Below are 6,000 nucleotides of genomic sequence, written 5' to 3' on the forward strand. Positions count from 1 at the left end.
TCTTCATCGTCGTCTCCAGTAGACGTTGCAGCGTCGTGAGGAAGGACACCAGCAGCAGCTGGAGCAACTGGAGAATCTGAAACAAGAAAACTTTTGGTTCTGCCTGTACAGCATCAACATCAACTGATGGCTCTGCTGTAGGAGACTTTTCCGGGCTTGCAGCAGCACTACCACCAGTTTCAACAGGATCTTTCTCCAAAATGATGTCTCCAGTTGTCTTGCCCTGCTCAGCATCAGAAACCTCAGTGCCAATGGACGACTGAGGTTCGGTCAGGACCACCCCGTCGGAGCAGCCGGTGCCTGAGACGGACATGTCTGCAACCTTCTCTGGAGGAACACTAACATCATCATTCTGTTGCTGCAAAAAGAAACAGAAAGTCATTACAAAGGGCTGACTGAACCTCATGCATAGGGGCAGCAAGTCCGTCTCAGGGGCAACAAGACAAATGGACAAGAAAAATGGTACCTTATTTTCACTGCCATGAACCTCATCAACTATTACGCCACTAGCGGGAACAGCTTCATGCACAGGGGCAGCCTCATGCACATGAGCTGCTTCATGCGCAGGTAAAACATTCTCCTCAACCCTAGCATCATCATCAACATCCTACAAAAAAATCATGTAGAAAACAAATACCTAATCAGCAGAAGTTTAGATTGCATAATCAGAGAAGGTCAGCTATCACAACTGACACATAATGGAAGTCCAAATACATTAAACATAGCAGGTTAGATATCAAACTACTCTAAGATACAAAAAGGGAACAAAAAGGGCCAGTCATGGAAGTTCAGGTGCTACAACAGTTGAAGTTCAGGTTCTATAAATAGAGAAGGTCACCTAGGAACACTAGTGCTAAAAAGAAACTGTTTACGACACATCAAATCAATAACGGTCGCCTATGACTACAAACATTAATAACTGAAAGCTAACATTGAACATTAGTGCAAAGAAATACCAAAAGCCAACATAAACAAACCTCTTTGGTATGCTCCATGTGGCCTCCTTCACGACCCGAACGAACAGAATCCTGCCTCTGAATCTGTCTCACAACAACACTTGCCTCATCTTCAAAAGGCTTGCAACGAGCATCCTGCATTTCCTTGAATAGCCCAACGCTAGTCCGGAGGTGGGAAGTGGTCTGACAAAGCTCTTCAAGAAATCTAGCTTCAATAGATAAGGCCTCCTTCGAAGACTCAGCATCAAATCTGTGTCCGGGAGGAAGAATCCCATCAACGCGACTAAGACGCTCAGCAGTCAAAGGAACACGAGCCAACTCCCCACAAAAAGTTTCAAGAAGACTGTCAATCCTAACCAAAGAAACATTGGCAGCTTCAAACAAATTCTCGGAAGAAACGCCACCTGCAGCACTCACACGGACAGAAGAACCTCCTGGATCTACAGGGGGGACCGGTATTAACATCCCGGGAGAATTCAAATCTTGGGGAACTTCCACTCCCTAGGCCGGCAGAATGAGGCATAGTTAGAACAGGACGTTCAATAACCCTAAAAAACACAACCTCAGCCTGTGTCTTCCACTACATACAAAAACAAAAGTCAACGCGTCAGAAAACAAATGAAGGAACATGGGAACAAAAATTATACAAGACAATACCAGAAGTTCAAGGTAAACTACACAGGAAAGAAATAATGCATAGAAACACTCACATGCAGTCTCCCAAACACCCAATTGGCTGGGTCATCATCACCTTTCGTGACCAAGTTAGCCGCCGCAAGCTCAAGAAGCTTGGCCTGATCCATGAAATTGATGCGAGGGGTCCTCAAGTCAATATTAGGCGTCTTGCCAATGATAAGGCAGTCCAGATACATAAGAAGCGGCGCGATGGCACAACCTGTGACAGCTTTTCCTCTGCTAGTACCTTGCTGATACCTAACAACAGCACTCCGAATATCGTCAACAACCAATTGGCAGTAGTCCATGTCTGCCATATCCTCAAACACAAGGTTCTCAGCCATTGCTGCCTCCCTGGACACTCGTGTAGACGTTCCAGGGATAACCACCTTCATGAAAACAATAAGGTAAAACACCTGTAGAGCAAGATCATCCTTCGTCTCATCCTTCACAAGTTCAGCGAGGATATTCCGCGAATCCTTTGTCTTGATGTCGTCACTCCTAGCATACCCAAGCTTGCCCTTCAACCTCATAATAGCATCATAGAAACCATCATTCGAGGGCCTGGGGGGGTACGATTACCTTGAGGGAACCCAAAGAGATGGTGAATAGCATCACTTGTAATACGTATAACCTTGTTCGCCTCACCCATGTCTCATGGTTGAAGGGTCAATCCTCGTGTAGATGTTGCCCATCAAAGGACGAGAAATGTTGGAATCAACCTTCAAGTCAAACACACAACCAAAACCAGCCTTGATAACCCTCGTCTTGTGCCTATGTTGTAGCATTTTCGCACACGTCTTGACCTCTCCTAGTGAGCAGCGAACCGTCTTGTTAAAACGTTTCATCTCACCTCCTCCTTGGCCACCTTCTTTGGGCGCTTTGCCTCCTCTCTTCCTCCTCTCAGACCGTTGCACAAGCTGATACTGAAAAAAATACATTGATAAGGAAAAAGGTAGAACAATGAGACACACAACCTTCACCAAAATTCCACTAATGCCTACATACGCACTACATCTGAGAAGTCCAACTATGTCTACATAGGCAGTACAACCATGTATGACCAGAAGTTAACATGCTTTCAAATTGTTGGAAATTTACAAAGCAGAAGTTCAACCATGTATACTGAGGCAGTAATCAAACATGTATCTGAGAAGTCCAACTATGTCTACATAGGCAGTACAACCATGTATGACCACAAGTTAACATGCTTTCAAAAATGTTGGAAATTTAAAAAGCAGAAGTTCAACCATGTACACTAAGGCAGTAATCAAACATGTATACCAACAAGTTTAGCTAATTTCTTCATGTATATACCCAGAAGTCCAACTATGTACACAAAGGCAGTAATACCATAAAAGCAAAGCACGTCGCCTAATTTATTCGTCTATATGGAGTAGAAGGTCAGTTATGTATGCTAAGGCAGTGCTAAAAACAATAAAACTACAGCAATAGCGACAAATGCTCTAAAAAACATTAAACATGAGACATTCATACCTGATTAGCGGCAGCAACATCATCGTCGTCGTCCTCATCATCAACATTGAAATCAGCATCATCCTTGTCCTCTAGATTAACACGAGAATGCTTCTTCACACCCTTGTTGACCTTTGCAGGTGGAACCTTGCGCTTCACGTCGCATTTCTTCCCCTTACCAGATGCACCAGCACCAAGCAGGGAAGGTGTAGGCGCGACAGTGGCAAGCACACGAGGACTACGGCGTGGTGTACCACCAAGGCCTAGCCCTTCATCTTCAACAACTTCTGCAGGCCTTGAAACACGTGGGCTCCTTCGAGGAGTAACTTCAGCAACTACTAACTTCCTCGAAGCGGTCTTCTTGATTTTCTTCTTAACAGGGACAACCGTGCCATCACTGCCAGACGGCACGTCTTCCTCAACAGTGAGCTCATCCGCATGAACAGATCCAGCAACATCAGAACCTTTCTCAAGGCAGGCCACCCTCTTGTTGTCAAAATCTTCTTGCTTCTTCCTCTTACGTTGGTCCTCCAGGAGAAGCTGAAGAGGCACATCCCCGGGTTGCGTGTCAGGTTCAGTGCCATCAACAGACTGCGACTGCGTCTCTGACATCTGAAGAGAGCACAAAGGATCCGGAACAGAATCACAACCTTTGACTGATGAAGCCCCCTCCTCAGTAGCAGCAGGGGTTTCTGATAAACCCAACTCAGATAAAACATCGTTGATGGTGTTCACAGCTTCCTCCTTTGTGGACACATCTGCAAAGAACACAATAAAAATCGAAGCAAAAAAATAAAAAAAAAGTCAGGAACAAAAACAAACGACATGAACAAGCTAAAAAAACATGGCTCAAAACTTTAAAATGAAAAGAAGAGGGGTTTCACATACTAGGTGAAGCAAGAGCTGCAGAAGCAAGATCCTCGAGGCTTGAAAAATTATCAAGGCTCGAAGCAACCCCGGCAATCATAGTCAAAGGGATAATGGGTGATTTAGCCGCATCAGATATTGGAGCATCAGTATTAACCTCTCATGCTCCATCTTGATCGCAGGCATTTTTTTAGAACTATTCAACTCATCACCAACTACAAAAAATGCAAGTAAAAAGGCAGCTGAGTTCTAATGCACAATCCTACACCAAAGGGACTTCTACTTTGACAACAATGTCCAATACCAAGAAGTTCAACAATACCTAACAAAGCAGTAGACACAACAAACAAACTAAAAATCTACAAACTAAATATAAAAACAATCTACACCAGAGGGGCTACTACATATAACATGAATGTCCAAAAGTTCCAAGATATATAACAAAGTAGTAAAACAAAATGTGCATACCAGAAGTTCAACCAAATTTCATTATAAACAAACAATAATTAAAACCAGAAGTTCAACTATGTGACCCAAGCAAGTAGCGCATAAGAAAGATGTAGCATGACCACAAATAGTATTTCACAGGCAAACTAAATATCAATACCATCAATATGATAACAAAAAAACAAAGATATACACTATAAATATGAAACAACTGGGAAGTCCAAGAACACTTGGTGACATAGTTTCACCTGCAAAATCATCAACTACAAAGTAAGCAAACACTATTCTAACTCAAACTAATGGTAAAAAGCATACACATGACCTTTCCTAGAAGTTCACACTATTAAGAATGGCAGTCCAACATGAATACTAAGTGAAGCTATGGGCAGACATATATAAGAATAATGCTATTTAAAATACAAGATACAACTACATTAAGATACCTGGAGAAGGTTTTGAAGCCATGACAACACAACGGCCTTGATGAATGCAACTCCAAACACTAGAACAACCTGCTAAAAACAGGGGATTGATTGCACATAGTTAGCAAGTACAAAATCATACAACAAAAATAAAAAAAGAAACTGAATCAAACCCTAGAATGAAACAACCAGAACATACCAACAAGTATAAAAAGATGAATAGTAGCACATCTAGGCAAGCACAAACAAAAAAAGAATCCATAAACTATCTAGCATGTGAGAGACACCATGTAGACTTCGAAATCAAAAACACTAAAACAAAAATAGATACATCAGATCCAGCATCACACCACACCCTCTCTTACATGCATCTGAATGCTGAAATCAAGAAAGGGGAAATGAAATCCACACAAGCCTGAAGGGACAATAGGACACACAAGCATCACATAGACAAATCTGACCACGGGGGAATGCAATCCACCCACCACACGAACAAGAACCCTACCTAATCTACCACCAAACCATTAGAAGAAGGGGGTAGAGAAGCGGACGCGAGAGCACACAGGAGGCGGACTCGACAGATCTGGCGAAACTAGAAGCAAGCATTAGGGCGGGGCAGCACTTGTACCTCTCCAGACGACCCCCGCACACACGAATCCACGACGGTTCTTCAACTCCCCACGACGCCACGCGCACCTTGCAACCGTGCAGGCAGTTGCCGCGCTTGCTTCGGAGCAGGAGAGAGCGGGCTGGGCGAGGGAGAACGGGGCGTGGGGGAGAAATAGGAGCGGGGGCGTGCGCCGGTTACTCCACTCACGAGGGTAGGGGACAGGCGCGGAGAAATCGGGAGGAGTTGCAGGCGACGAACCCAGCGGAGCGACGGAGAGGGGGGAGAGTGAGCGATAGGGGAAGAGGGGTTTTCTGACAGGTGGTGGCGAGGGAGATGGTCAATTAATGCCTCTCTGTCGTGGGACTTGCAACGCATGAGAAATTATAGTTTTACCCCCTCAACAGCTAAAAAAGTAAATACATCTATAGATAAATGAATGCACCATTTGAATGCATCTATTATAATGAGATAAGATCACACAACAGCACTGTTAATATCCTCAAAACCAAAAATAGATGGCAAATACACTACGAAAGGAAGAAACATA

Source organism: Triticum aestivum, chromosome 5A (assembly GCF_018294505.1).
Source record: "Triticum aestivum cultivar Chinese Spring chromosome 5A, IWGSC CS RefSeq v2.1, whole genome shotgun sequence".
In the NCBI taxonomy this organism is placed as follows: Eukaryota; Viridiplantae; Streptophyta; class Magnoliopsida; order Poales; family Poaceae; genus Triticum; species Triticum aestivum.